Genomic DNA, 16,950 nt, shown 5'->3' on the forward strand with positions numbered 1-16,950 from the left:
ATAATCTCCTTTGTCTTGGTCACGTTGAGGGAGAGGTTGTTGTCCTGGCACCACACGGCCAGATCTCTGACCTCCTCCCTATAGGCTGTCTCATCGTTGTCGGTGATCAGGCCTACCACTGTTGTGTCGTCGGCAAACTTAATGATGGTGTTGGAGTCGTGCCTGGCCATGCAGTCATGGGTGAACAGAGAGTACAGGAGGGGACTGAGCACGCACCCCTGAGGGGCCCCCGTGTTGAGGATCAGTGTGGCAGATGTGTTGTTACCTACCCTTACCACCTGGGGCGGCCCGTCAGGAAGTCCAGGATCCAGTTGCAGAGGGAGGTGTTTAGTCCCAGGATCCTTAGCTTAGTGATGAGCTTAGAGGGCACTATGGTGTTGAATGCTGAGCTGTAGTCAATGAATAGCATTCTCACGTAGGTGTTCCTCTTGTCCAGGTGGGAAAGGGCAGTGTGGAGTGCGATAGAGATTGCATCATCTGTGGATCTGTTGGGGCGGTATGCAAATTGGAGTGGGTCTAGGGTTTCTGGGATTATGCTGTTGATGTGAGCCATGACCAGTCTTTCAAAGCACTTCATGGCTACAGACGTCAGTGCTACGGGTCGGTAGTCATTTAGGCAGGTTATCTCCGTAGCCGATGTGAGTAAGACTTTTAAGCAGGTCAACATTCACATGACGGATTACCAGGACGTGTACTCTGAGCATGTGCTGACCAACTGGCAAGTGTCTTCACTGACATTTTCAACATGTCCCTGACTGAGTCTGTAATACCAACATGTTTCAAGCAGACCACCATAGTCCCCGTGCCCAAGGACTCTAAGATAACCTGCCTAAATGACTACCGACCCGTAGCACTGACGTCTGTAGCCATGAAGTGCTTCGAAAGGCTGGTCATGGCTCAAATCAACAGCATTATCCCAGAAACCCTAGACCCACTCCGATTTGCATACCGCCCCAAAAGATGCACAGATGATGCAATCTCTATTGCACTCCACACTGCCCTTTCCCACCTGGACAAGAGGAACACCTACATGAGAATGCTATTCATTGACTACAGCTCAGCATTCAACACCATAGTGCCCTCAAAGCTCATCACTAAGCTAAGGATCCTGGGACTAAACACCTCCCTCTGCAACTGGATCCTGGACTTCCTGACAGGCCGCCCCCAAGTGGTAAGGGTAGGTAACAACACATCTGCCACACTGATCCTCAACACGGGGGCCCCTCAGGGGTGCATGCTCAGTCCCCTCCTGTACTCCCTGTTCACCCATGACTGCATGGCCAGGCACGACTCCAACACCATCATTAAGTTTGCCGACGACACAACAGTGGTAGGCCTGATCACCGACAACGATGAGACAGCCTATAGGGAGGAGGTCGGAGACCTGGCCGTGTGGTGCCAGGACAACAACCTCTCCCTCAACGTGACCAAGACAAAGGAGATGATTGTGGACTACAGGAAAAAAAAGAGGACTGAGCACGCCCCCATTCTCATCGACGGGGCTGTAGTGGAACAGGTTGAGAGCTTCAAGTTCCTTGGTGTCCACATCACCAACGAACTATCATGGTCCAAACACACCAAGACAGTCGTGAAGAGGGCACGACAAAGCCTATTCCCCCTCAGGAGACTGAAAAGATTTGGCATGGGTCCTCAGATCCTCAAAAAATTCTACAGCTGCACCATCGAGAGCATCCTGACTGGTTGCATCACCGCCTAGTATGGCAACTGCTTGGCCTCTGACCGCAAGGCACTACAGAGGGTAGTGCGTACGGCCCAGTACATTACTGGGGCCAAGCTTCCTGCCATCCAGGACCTCTATACCAGGCGGTGTCAGAGGAAAGCCCTCAAAATTGTCAAAGACTCCAGCCACCCTAGTCATAGACTGTTCCCTCTGCTACCGCACGGCAAGTGGTACCGGAGTGCCAAGTCTAGGTCCAAAACACTTCTCAACAGCTTCTACCCCCAAGCCATAAGACTCCTGAACAGCTAATCATGGCTACCCGGACTATTTGCACTGCCTCCCCCACCCCATCCTTTTACGCTGCTGCTACTCTGTTAATTATTTATGCATAGTCACTTTAACTCTGCCCACATGTACATATTACTTCAACTACCTCAACTAGCCGGTGCCCCCGCACATTGACTCTGCACTCGTACCCCCCTGTATATATAGCCTGACTACTGTTATTTTATTTTACTTCTGCTCTTTTTTTCTCAACACTTTTTTTGTTGTTGTTTTATTTTTACTTTTTTGTTAAAAATAAATGCACTGTTGGTTAAGGGCTGTAAGTAAGCATTTCACTGTAATGTCTGCACCTGTTGTATTCGGCGCATGTGGCCAATACAATTTGATTTGATTTGATTTGATTTGATTTGAAATCCCAGCAGTTCAGTCTCCAGGTTTGGGAGGGATTTCTGGAACAGTCAGATCAGGTCTGTAAGTACTGATGGACAACCTCTGCTCCGACAAACATAGATAGTACACTGGCACCAAACATCCGCAGGTACCGAGGCCAAGACACACCAGCAGGCAGCTCTGCTGTGGCTCTGGCCTCGCAATCTGCTTCGAGACACGGCAGAGGCCGAATCATTCCGGCAATTGTGATAGGGAGTTCGATGGTGAGGCATATATCTGTACCTGGGGCAAAGACTTTGTATTTTCCTGGGGCAAAAGTTCAGGATATCACCAGGTTGCTTTCCGAGACTGTGAGACAGTCACCGGGGGCTGATACTGTCATGGTTCATGTGGAGTCAAATTACATTATGAAGGGCAGCTCAGAACAGCTGAAGATGGATTTTAAAGAACTGATTGGGTCTCTACTTGACACCAATAAACGCCCCATAATATCTGGCCCTCTACCCTCCCTAAATCATGGCATTGAATGGTTCAGCAGACTTGTAGCCCTCCATAACTGGCAACGAGACTATTGCAGCTCTGTGGGTTTAACATTCATTGACAATTTCGATACCTTCTGGAAACAAAGCTCGTATTATAAGGAGGATGGTATCCACCCAAATCATTTGGGTTCCTGGATCCTTTCAGAGCATTATACGGCTTTGTTGAGACAATGACTTATCTCAAGTTCAGCTCATTTAATCCTTACCATTGTGTCGCTGAGTTGTCATAATGCTTCAGCAAATGTACATTATCCTAGGGGCGTTGGAAGGCACAATGTAAATAACCTAATTTATGTCCCTCTTACTGCCCGGAATGCCTCTGCTGATCCTACAGCTATTGTATGCAGTAATAATATGCCTATGAACCAGAGTAACACTGTTAGCACTGAGGTGGTGTGCCCTAGTAGGAAGTCCACTGTGTGCAGCTCACCCTGCACTAGTAATAACCTGAGTATGTCTACCTCTGCTAAGCTTCCCAGTAAAGCAAGAAAAATAATCAAGCATCCCAGAAAAGTGTTCAAAATAGCCCAAGTTAACATATGTAGCTTAAGAAACAAGGTTCATGAAATCAATAATTTGCTAGTAACAGATGACATTCATATTCTGACAATCTCTGAAACTCACTTAGATAATACCTTTGATGATACAGTGGTAGCAATACAAGGTTATAACATTTACAGAAAATACAGAAATGCCAACGGGGGCAGTGTTGCGGTCTATATTCAGAACCACATTCATGTAAAGCTTAGAGAGGATCTCATGTTAAATACAGTTGAAGTAATATGGCTACAGGTTCATCTGCCTCACCTAAAGCACCACCAAGTGCTAACAGTCAGTATCTGGATAACGTGTGAAATGCTTGATAATGTATGTGATATTTATAGAGAGGTATACTTTCTGGGTGTTTTAAATATTGACTGGCTTTCATCAGGCTGCCCACTCAAGAGAACGCTTCAAACTATTACTATTGCTTTTTAGCAATTTTCATGTAGACTTGATTGTGTGTTTTGGATCATTGTCTTGCTGCATGACCCAGCTGCGCTTCAGCTTCAGCTCACAGACGGATGGTCTGACATTCACCTGTAGAATTCTCTGATACAGAGCAAATTAATTACTTAAAAATCATACAATGTGTTTTTCAGGATTTTTTTTAGATTCCGTCTCTCACAGTTGAAGTGTACCTATGATAAAAATTACAGACCTCTACATGCTTTGTAAGTAGGAAAACCTGCAATATCAGCAGTGTATCAAATACTTGTTCTCCCCACTGTATAAACGCAACATGCAACAATTTCAAAGATTTTACTGAGTTACAGTTCATATAAGAAAATCAGTGAATTGAAATGAATTCATTAGGCCCTATTCTATGGATTTCACTTGACTGGGAATACAGATATGCATGTTTTGGTCACAGATACCATTAAAAAAAAAGGTAGGGGTGTGGATCAGAAAACCAGTCAGTATCTGGTGTGACCACCATTTGCCTCATGCAGCATGACACATCTCCTTCACATAGAGTTGATCAGGCTGTTGATTGTGGCCTGTGGAATGTTGTCCCACTCCTCTTCAATGGCTGTGCGAAGTTGCTGAATATTGGCGGGAACTGGAACACGCTGTCGTACACGTCGATCCAGAACATCCCAAACATGCTCAATGGGTGACACGTCTGGTGAGTATGCAGGCCATGGAAGAACTGGGATATTTTCAGCTTCTAGGAATTGTCTATAGATCCTTGCGACATGGGGCTGTGCATTATCAAGCTAAAACATGAGGTGATGGCGACAGATGAATGGTACGACAATGGGCCTCAGGATCACGTCATGGTATTCAGTGCATTCAAATTGCCATCAATAAAATGCAATTGTGTTCATTGTCCAAAGCTTACGCCTGCCCCTACCATAACCCCACCGCTACCATGGGGCACTCTGTTCACAACGTTGACATCAGCACACCGCTTGCCCACACAACGCCATACACGCTGTCTGCCATCTTCCCGGTACAGTTGAAACCGGGATTCATCTGTGAAGAGCACACTTCTCCAGCGTGCCAGTGGCCATCGAAGGTGAGCATTTGCCCACTGAAGTCAGTTACGACACCGAACTGGACGACGAGCACACAGATTTTTGTATTTGTATTTATTATGGATCCCCATTTGCTGTTGCCAAGGCAGCAGCTACTCTTCCTGGGGTCCAGCAAAATTAAGGCAGTTCATACAACTTTAAAAACATTACAATACATTTACAGATTTCACAACACACTGTGTGCCCTCAGGCCCCTACTCCACCACTACCACATATCTACAGTACAAATATCCATCTGTAGGTGTGTGTATAGTGTGTATGTTATCGTGTATGTGTATGCATGTGTCTGCCCCTATGTTTGTGTTGCTTCACAGTCCCCGCTGTTCCATAAGGTGTTCTTATTTGTTTTTTAAATCTAATTTTACTACTTGCATCAGTTACTTGATGTGGAATAGAGTTCCATGTAGTCATGGCTCTATGTAGTACTGTGCGTCTCCCATAGTCTGTTCTGGACTTGGGGACTGTGAAGAGACCTTTGGTGGCATGTCTTGTGGGGTTTGCATGGGTGTCTGAGCTGTGTGCTAGTAGTTTAAACAGACACCTCGGTGCGTTCAGCATGTCAACACTTCTTACAAAAACAAGTAGTGATGAAGTTAATCTCTCCTCCACTTTGAGCCATGAGAGATTTACATGCATATTATTAATGTTAGCTCTCTGTGTACATTTAAGGGCCAGCCGTGGTGCTCTGTTCTGAGCCAATAGCAATTTTCCCAAGTCCTTTTTTTGTGGCACCTGACCACACGACTGAACAATAGTCCAGGTGTGACAAAACTAGGGCCTGTAGGACCTGCCTTGTTGATAGTGCTGTTAAGAAGGTAGAGCAGCGCTTTATTATGGACATACTTCTCCCCATCTTAGCTACTGTTGTATCAATATGTTTTGACCATGACAGTTTACAATCCAGGGTTACTCCAAGCAGTTTAGTCTCCTCAACTTGCTCAATTTCCACATTATCTATTACAAGATTTAGTTGAGGTTTATGGTTTAGTGAATGATTTGTCCCAAATACAATGCTTTTAGTTTTAGAAATATTTAGGACTAACTTAGTCCTTGCCACACACTCCGAAACTAACTGCAACTATTTGTTAAGTGTTGCAGTCATTTCAGTCTCTGTAGTAGCTGACATGTATAGTGTTGAGTCATCTGCATATATAGACACTCTGGCTTTACTCAAAGCCAGTGGCATGTCATTAGTAAAGATTGAAAAAATAAATAGGCCTAGACAGCTGCCCTGGGGAATTCCTGAGTCTACCTGAATTATGTTGGAGAGGCTTCCATTAAAGAACACCCTCTGTGTTATGTTAGACAGGTAACTCTGTATCCACAATATAGCAGGTGGAGTAAAGCCATAACACATACGTTTTTCCAGCAGCAGACTATGATCGATAATGTCAAAAGCCGCACTTTTACTATCATTCTTTATGTCATTTATCTTTGTTTCATAGTGTAGTTTCTTCTTCTTTTTATTCAGTTTATTCACCTGTTTTCTCAATTTGCAATACGTTTGCCAATCGGTTGTGCAGCCAGATTTATTTTCCATTCCTTTTGCCTCATCCCTCTCAACCATACAGTTTTTTAATTCCTCATCAATCCACTGGGATTTACAGTCATTTACAGTCATTTTCTTAATGGGTGCATGCTTATTAGTAACTGGAAATAGCAATTTCATAAATGTGTCAAGTGCAGTGTGTCACGTTCGTTTAATGACGGGTCAGACCAAGGCGCAGCATGTCCTAAGGTAGAACACAACAAACCTTACACGGAACAAGATCCCACAACTACACAGTGCCAATAGGCTGCCTAAGTATGATCCCCAATCAGAGACAACGAGCGACAGCTGCCTCTGATTGGGAACCACACCGGCCAACATAGATCCACACATACTAGATAGACAACATAAAATATACACAACAAAGAATATACACACCCTGACTCAACATATACGAGTCCCCTGAGTCAGGGCGTGACAGTACCCCCCCCCCAAAGGTGCGGACTCCGACCGCACAACCTTCACATACCAGGTTAGGGGCCGGGTGGGCATTCCGCCTCGGAGGCGGATCCGGCTCCGGGCGTGACGACCTCTTACTCTCCGCCTCCCTGTTGCGCCCCTGGTCTGGTCTGGACCTTGGCGCGCTGCTTCCCCTCTCCTTCCTCCCACGATACTCCAGGCCCTGTCTGGACCCTGGTGTGGGAGACCCCGAACCTGGAGAGGGGCTGACGTCATGGTCTGAACTGGAGCCGCTGACCGGAGCTGGACCGGGCACCGGTGGAGCGGACTGCTCAGGCTCCGGACTGGAGCCGCTGACCGGAGCTGGACTATGCACCGGTGGAGCGGACTGCTCTGGCTCCGGAGTAGAGCTGCTGACCGGAGCTGGACTAGACCCCGGTGGAGCGGACTGCTCTGACTCCGGAGTGGAGCAGCTGACCGGAGCTGGACTGGGCACCGGTGGAGCGGACAGCTATGGCTCCGGAGTGGAGCCGCTGACCGGTGCTGGACCAGGCACCGGTGGAATGGGCATGGGCCGTGCCGGACTGGACACACGCACCACTGGTCTGGTGCGAGGAGCAGGCACGGGCCGGACCGGACTAGGAACACGCACCACTGGCTTGTGCGAGGAGCAGGAACGAGCCGGGCCGAACTGGCGACGCGCACCACTAGCTTGGAGCGGGGAGCAGGAACAGGCCGGGCCGGACTGGCGATGCGCACCACTGGCTTGGTGCGAGGAGCAGGAACATGCCGGGCCGGACTGGCGATGCGCACCACTGTCTTGGTGCGAGGAGCAGGAACAGGCCGGGCCGGACTGGCGACGCGCACCACTAGCTTGGTGCGGGGAGCAGGAACAGGCCAGGCCGGACTGGCGACGCGCACCACTGGCTTGGTGCGAGGGACAGGAACAGGCCGGGCCGGGCCGGACTGGCGACGCGCAGCACTGGCTTGGTGCGGGGAGCAGGAACGGGCCGTACCGGACTGTGGAGGCGGACTGGAGGTCTGGAGCGGAGAGCTGGCACAACCCGTCCTGGCTGGATGCCTACTTCCGCACAGTATGTGTGAGGCATCAGCACAGGACGCACTGGGCTGTGCACGTGCACTGGCGGTACAGTTCGTAGAACCGGCGCAGGATATGCGGGACCGAGGAGGCGTACTGGAGACCAGGAGCGTTGAGCCGGCACACCCCGTCCTGGCTGGATGCCCATCTTCGCACGGCACGTGCGTGGTGCAAGCACAGGACATACAGGACTGTGCCGGCGCACTGGCGACACAGTACGTAGCTCCGCATAACACGGAGCCTGCCCAGTCACACGCTTCCTCGCGTGAGTACAGGGAGTTGGCTCTGCTCTGACACTAGGCTCCGCCAACCACCCTGTGTGCCCCCCCAATTTGTTTTCTTGGGGCTGCTTCTCTGCCTTCCTCCTCGACCGGCCTCCTCTATGTTGCCGTGCTCCTCTCCTGCCTGGGCATCTACCTTAGCCCATGGTCCTTTCCCCGCAAATATCTCTTCCCATGACCACAAATTGCCCACCTGTGACATGGCTATTCGCTCCGCCTGGGCACGCTTCCAGGTCCTTGTTTGGTGGGATCTTCTGTCACAATCGTTTAATGACGGGTCAGACCAAGGCGCAGCGTGATATGCATACATGTTTATTGACAACGAATAAACAACCGACAAAACAACAAAATGAAACATGAAGTCCTAAGGTAGAACACAACAAACCTTACACAGAACAAGATCCCACAACTACACAGTGCCAATAGGCTATCTAAGTATGATCCCCAATCAGAGACAACGAGCGACAGCTGCCTCTGATTGGGAACCACACCAGCCAACATAGATCCACACATACTAGATAGACAACATAGAATAGACACAACAAAGAATATACACACCCTGACTCAACATATACGAGTCCCCTGAGTCAGGGCGTGACACAGTGTCTGTTTGCTCCTCATTACACACCACGGACCAACATATATTCTTTACATCAACAACATAAGAATCACTACAAAATGTATTGTATGACCTCTTATACACAATATCAGGCCCAGCCTTTGGAACTTTGGTTTTCCTAGATATGGCTACTATATTGTGATCACTACATCCAATGGATTTGGATACTGCTTTCAAACAAATCTCTGCAGTATTAGTAAAGATATGATCAATACATGTTTAAGATTTAATTCCTGTGCTGTTTGTAACTACCCTGGTAGGTTGACTGATAACCTGAACCAGATTGCAGGCACTGATTACAGTTTGAAGCTTTCTCTTGAGTGGGCAGCCTGATGAAAGCCAGTCAATATTTAAATCACCCAGAAAGTATACCTCTCTATTGATATCACATACATTATCAAGCATTTCACACATTATCCAGATACTGACTTTGGTGCTTTAGGTGAAGCAGATGAACCTGTAGCCATATTACTTCAACAGTATTTATCATGAGATCCTCTCTAATCTTCACAGGAATGTGGTTCTGAATATAAACAGCAACACCTCCACCATTGGCATTTCTATATGTTCTGTAAATGTTATAAACTTTTATTGCTACAACTGTATCATCAAAGGTATTATCTAAGTGAGTTTCAGAGAGTCAGAATATGAATGTCATCTGTTACTAGCAAATTATTGATTTCATGAACCTTGTTTCTTAAGCTACATATGTTAACGTGGGCTATTTTGAAAACTTTTCTTCTGGGATGCTTACTTGTTTTTATTGCTTTACTGGGAAGCTTAGCAGCAGTAGATGTGCTCATGTTCTTTATGTTAGTGCAGGGTGCGCTGCACACAGTGGCCTTCGTCCTCGGGCACACCGGCTCAGTGCTAACAGTATAAATCTGGTTCTTAGGCACATGATTACTGCATACAATAGCTGTAGGATCAGCAGAGGCATTCAGGGCAGTTAGAGGGACATACATTTGGTTACTTATATTGTGTCTACCGACGCCTCTGCTGACGCCATGGTGTAATGTACATTTGCTGAAGCATTTTGACAACTCTGCGCCATAATGGTAGGGATTAGCTGAGCTGGGCTTGGGTCATTGATAAGTCATTGTATCAATGCAGCCTTATAATGCTGTGAAAGGATCCAGGAACCCAAATGATTTGGGTGGATCCCATCTTCCTTATAAAACGTGTTTTGTTTCCAAAAGGTATCGAAATTGTCAACAAAAGTTACACCCATTGAGCTGCAATAATCACGTAGCCAGTTGTGAAGAGCAAGAATCCTGCAAAAGCGTTCAATGCCACGATTCAGAGAGGGCACAGTGCCAGATATGATGGGTTTTTTGTTAGTGTCTAGCAGAGAGTCAATCAGCTCTTTAAAATCCAGTTTCAACTGTTCAGAGCTGCCCTTCATAATGTTATTAAAACCCACATGGACTACGATAGAATCGATTTCCATGTCCGACATAGTACATTCGGGAGCAGCTTAATAATGTCATTTACTCGAGCTCCGGGATAGGACATTGCTTTTGCACCAGGAACAGTCACATTTCTTACAATGGAGCTTCCCAAAATCACGGCTGGCGAGAAGGACGAGGAAATCCGCCTAGTCCCAAGCGTCACAGGATGCAGGCCTCCGACAGATGGAGAAGCCCTGCTCGATCCAGAGCAGGGACGGAATGTTGCCGACATCGACTTCGAAATCGTTGAATAGTAACTGAAATCTGGATACTGACTGTAGGCCTATAACCTCTCAAATCTAGCCTAATATAATATAATATTTATTTATAAATACATCATTCTGCAGGAGTTAATATTATATTAGGCTACATGTGAGAGGGTATAGGCCTACAGTCAGTATCCAGATTTCTGTTACTATTCCATTTAAACCATATGAACTTAAATGAGGAATATTCTGTTCATTCATGGATACATGGATACTCATGAGCGGGATGTCAAATCAAATCAAATCAAATCAAATCAAATGTTATTGGTCACATGCGCCGAATACAACAGGTGCAGACATTACAGTGAAATGCTTACTTACAGCCCTTAACCAACAGTGCATTTATTTTAAACAAAAAAAGTAAGAATAAAACAACAACAAAAAAGTGTTGAGAAAAAAAGAGCAGAAGTAAAATAAAGTGACAGTAGGGAGGCTATATATACAGTAAAATAAAGTGACAGTAGGGAGGCTATATATACAGGGGGGTACCGTTGCATAGTCAATGTGCGGGGGCACCGGCTAGTTGAGGTAGTTGAGGTAATATGTACATGTGGGTAGAGTTAAAGTGACTATGCATAAATACTTAACAGAGTAGCAGCAGCGTAAAAAGGATGGGGTGGGGGGGCAGTGCAAATAGTCCGGGTAGCCATGATTAGCTGTTCAGGAGTCTTATGGCTTGGGGGTAGAAGCTGTTGAGAAGTCTTTTGGACCTAGACTTGGCACTCCGGTACCGCTTGCCGTGCGGTAGCAGAGAGAACAGTCTATGACTAGGGTGGCTGGAGTCTTTGACAATTTTGAGGGCCTTCCTCTGACACCGCCTGGTATAGAGGTCCTGGATGGCAGGGAGCTTTGCCCCAGTGATGTACTGGGGCAAAGCTGTACTGTACGTACTGGGTCAAAGGTCCATTTAAACAATATCCTGAATAAGACCTTAAGCAGGATATGAGCGACTATCTGGAATACTTTGAGCATGTAAACGTGGTCACTGTTGCACAGACGATTCCTGCTTCTGCTTTGTGACAGAGACTTCCTCACCGCACGCACGCACACACACTCACACACACTCACACACATACACACACATGCACACACACACACAAACACTCTCTGCTTCACCACCACAGACATACTCCTACCATTGTCAGGTCTCCACCACCTCCCACATCTGAGGCAGCCTGCAGCCAATACATATTTTCTGAGTGCAAAGAAGGCTGCATACTTCGCTAATACCCCAAAGATTAAAGGCATAAAAAGCCTATAAATGAAAACAGAGGAAGAGAGGTGATTTTGATGATAGCCCTAACTTGGCTTGCCAACACAATATGAGGCGCCTCATTGTGTCCATGTTCGATACTTGGCCTACATTCTGTTCCCAGTTTCACACCAAAGCTGCCAAACCCAGAGACCCTCATAGGAGACAATACTGTAACACTCTGGACCCAAAATCTGTTTTTGCAGTTTGTACATATTATGCTGGGTTATATGAAAGTTTGTACGTAATCTATGTATGAAAAATGGCATCAGAATTAGCACAAACCTATCAGCAAGGCAGCGAGTCACTTGATCCAAGTGTGCTTGGATCTTTATCGGACAGGAGCTTTAGCTCAGTGGGCTTACACAGTCTTGATGGTGTGCAGAAGACCCAGATTTTGAAGCCTGATCCATCAGTCACAATAGCATGCTTGTGTACTACCACGCTCCTCAGTCCTACTCCATAACATGTTAGCACTAACCTGGACTGTGTTTGGACTAATTAAACGTTTTTCAACAGAATCGGCGGAATGAGTACACCCCTGATCACACGCAAACAAAGTTTACTTTAATAGCAGCCACATACGAACAGCATGATCACTTTGCTCGTTGTATAATTCCTTCTCGCATCTACGCGCTTTCCTCCTCACCTTTTCCCTTCGCTTGTGGACTTCAATGCACAACACAACAGCTGTCTGTGACCAGGTGAAAAAATATCTCCAAGCCATAAACGCTAACCACTACACACAGCTACATCGTTGTCACCGTATTAGCTAACGTCATAGTCAACATAGCTACTAGAACTAACACGATAGTAAACCCGCTACAATCACCCAGTACAGTGTACAGCAAGCAGTTTAGCAGTTACACCGGTGTGTCCCGGTGGCAATAAATTAATAAAACCAAAAGCTTACCTTGACTTGGAAGAGTTTGTCGTATCTGATGAATGGTGGTCATTATTGCTGTCAACAAAGAGTCCGTTTTATGCTGCATCGTGTTAGAGGCTTTTAATAAAATCACGAGGTTACAGCATAAATGACAGGTGACATGACACCCGGAGAACGGCTCCCCCGATTGCCATGGCCGTTCTGACGTCTTCCTCGCCTAACCCCCCTATTTATAAACAACGAAGCTGACCTCTTCTGGCCAATCCCCAGTCTCCAAGACACTTCCGGTCTGCTGGATGTGGCGTTACACCTAAAACCTTCCCTCTGGATACTAACATAAACACATTCCATTTCTTCATGAAAACCATTTAACAAAGGCATAATCTTCAGATACTATATTCCCCCCTTCGAGACGAACTAAACGTCTCGAAAACAAACAGAATAGGATTATGACTAGTAACAATTTATCTTATTGAGTATCTTTAACATTAAACCAAAAACATTCTTCTCTAGAGTGTAAATACCTTTCTATGCAATAACTGTTTATGAAGTGTGAATACATTACTATGAAATATGAAGAAATCTCTATGGAGTGTAAGAGCGAAAAACTGTCCGGCAGCCATCTTTTCAGATATCCATCCATCAATCAAGACAGTAAAATTCTCTCACGGTCCGTCTGCCCCAGGCAACCACCTCGGTACTCCAGATAACCTCATAAACCATGTAAATGCATTTTGAAACTATGATGCAATTAAATACACATGTAAGCCCCTGCAAACAAAATCCTATCCATAAACATCCACTCTAAAGGCTGGTCAACCCATTGGACCCCAAAAGTGGAACTCTCCCTACCTAGACTTTCTGTCCCTAAGCATTCACCGAAATAAACAAAAACATCTAAGATCCTCACATGTGTTCAATAACATCAAACATCATTCTACAAAAATTAATACCTGAGACTATTACACAATTATGTATTACACATGTCTACATTTCATTGCAGACACTGGAATGTAGTCCACTACACTTCATCTCCCTGTAGTCTTGACTTCCAATGGATTGTTGATGATGAAATCGGCCACACCCTCCTTGTTTCATCTCCTCCAGTCATATTGTCCCTTCATATTGTCTTTGTTTGAGTATTTCAATCTCCACATGTTCTCCCAAATGCTTCTGGAATGAAAAGAAAAGAAACGACCAAACAGTATCTTTTGCAAAACAACCCTTTCAAATTAAACATCAATATCCACTAAGAATATAAACTGATATATAAATGATGCATGAATCACATAAACCTATTCCCCCCTTTGATTCATAAATCATACCAACATCACCCCAATATTGAAATTTTTTTTTGGAAAAATAATCAACTCATAACAAAATGATATTTATCCATCAGTAGTCCATCCATCTTCCTCCAGATCAGGAACAGTCAACACCGGCATCTGAGTGTTGTCTCCAGGAATCACTCTCCAACCTATCTCAATATCATAGCTTTCTCAAAGGTCAGTAACAAATTACACATCACACAGTGTTATCAAAGCTGAAACTAAAATCTGACCCATCACTGCCCCTACTGGGCCTAACTGATTTTGCAACCAAGTCTTCCAAATGCATCCCTTATTTAACCCCAGTGATATTATCTGAAAGTATAACTAATATTTATCACTATGATCTTCCCAAATGTTACACCATACCATGAATAAAGTCCCCCCTTCTCCCTTAGACTTATCCTTCAATGATAGGCTTGAAGCCTATGACATGTCCCTTTTCATCCTATTTTGAACTCTAGTTTCAAATTGATCTGTGTTCGGTGCTACTCCTCTTTTAATAGTAAAAGCCTCATATGGAAGCTTCAACGTTGACATGTAACCAAATCCTGTCCATTCATAATGTAAGAATATATATTTTATCATCACAAACCCACCAAATATCTCTAAAATTCTCCATAGTCACATTGTCAGTCAAAAGCTAATCGTTTAACCATCAAAGTCCTGCTCTTCTTACTACCTGGTACCTAAAAAGTAACATATTTCTCATTACTACCCTTAAGGTCATGCTTATCCAAAGTTATCATATAACATCCCAATCTGATCTTCCCATAAACACACCCCCTACCTCACATGTTTCATTAGAACAAAAACAACCTTTAGCCCTCAATGTTTCACCTGAATACTTCAGGATTCCGTTGTTACCTGATTTTCCTTTCCCATTTAACAATTCCCATATTAATTCACTTAACCCAATTCCACCTAACCCTAGGCTTAAACCACTGTTCTGACAACGACATTATTTTATCTGTCAATGACTGTTGCTGATACCACAGTCATGACAAATAATAAGACTGAACCACACCTGATAGAGGCCGCGCGACCGTCTAACATGTTTGGTGCTGGAATCCTCAACAGACATGGACCCTCAAGATTCCTCACTGATCTTACAGAATGAGTTAATCTATCTCTAATTTCCACAACAGAAGAACGAGCGGTACTGATCAGATACCTCTCCTTGTCTGTCATCAAAATCAAAGATCTCATCCTGTCCTCCATGATGAATCTATATTCTCTCTACTACTATCTGTTCTCCTATTTTAACCCCATTCGTACTATCATTGACAGCACTCTCCATCCGTAACATAACCCATGAGTCTAAAATTCCCCATTTAATTTCAGAAAAGTTGTTGTCGATGTCATACTCCCTCTTTTGCTATTGCCATCGTATCACTAATCCCTTCCAAAGTTACCATTAAAGTAGTTGATTTAGCTGCTGTATCAACCCTAATTACTTCTAGTGCAAAAGTTCCCATTATCCTCTGTGTATTATCTACTGTTAGAGTGACTACTGTAATCTACTCCTCCTGAACTCCTTCGGTGACTGCGGAAGCTTCAACAGATTTCAAATCTTCCATTATAGGCATCACTTTACGAATTACATAGCCCTTTAACCCATAATCCTTAACCGGAACAACTTCTAATGCTTGCCCTAAATAAGCATACATATATTCTCCCTGACCTTTCTCTGTAACATTACGCAACATAAGTGAACAATCACTCCTAACCCTCTTCCAAACTATACCTCCTTTGACTAGGTGCAACAGCTTCTACTCCGGGTCCTGATAACAATACTTATTCTCCATAATTATCTCTCCATATGGGAGGAACGTCCCCATCCTAACCCTAATAAGTATTCTTTCCCCTAAAATTGGTGCTGTCTTCGTTCCCTTATAATCAAATGCGATATATTTATGGCTTTAATAACTATCAATGTTGAAAGAGTTAAATTGCTTCTCCCTGTTGTTCTAATAAACTGAAGTGTTAATGTCCTTATTGTTGCTCCTAGTTTTCCCCAAAGAAAAAAGTTGTCTTTGCTTGTACTTCCATCTATCACCACTAGTGTCACTTTTTCCCCAAATCTCAGTCCTTTCTCTAATTCCTGACTTTCAAACTTTTGATTACACAAAATACACCTATAATTACCTTGATCTTCCTACTCTACAGTGTCCTTCACCATTGTTCTCTCTCTCTTACTACTAACTTTGAAACTTAGCTTACTGTCTCAGAGTTCCTTCAACCCCAATCTACTCCTAACTTATTTTAATCTAATGTTTTCTCTCATAACATTTAAAACCTTTTCCCCTGATTTATTCACAAAATCTCTTTACCACCAAATTTCAGAATATGTGATTGGAAAGTTCCCCACCTGCTTCTGACTCATTACACACACTTGGCAAACGACTAAACACCTTTTAGCCTAGCCTGAAATCTCTTAGTGTAAGAATGTAACCCAGAATAATAGTCACCCCTTTTAACTTTATTTTTCCAGACAGATTGTCTAATAGACAGAACAATATATTATCATCCTTCCTATGATATTATCTTTTTTAAGCAAATGATTCCCAAAAACCCAGTCGTCTAGTGTACATCTTATTGTACAATTCAATTTAAACAATGCATCTCTTCCCAACACTGCCATAACAGTATCTTCTAATATTAGTACCTTAAGAGTAAGTAACTGTTTTACTACCTCAAATCCCTATCCTAATTAGTTATCAATTAGTGAGATGTTTAACCTCTTTAGGCTGAACACAGATACGTTTTTCCACTATTCACCATCCCTTCTAATGGTCGGTTGTTTTTACTTCAATTGTTAGCTATTTTCTCTTCTTCTCT

Source organism: Coregonus clupeaformis, chromosome 1 (assembly GCF_020615455.1).
Source record: "Coregonus clupeaformis isolate EN_2021a chromosome 1, ASM2061545v1, whole genome shotgun sequence".
NCBI classification, from domain to species: Eukaryota; Metazoa; Chordata; class Actinopteri; order Salmoniformes; family Salmonidae; genus Coregonus; species Coregonus clupeaformis.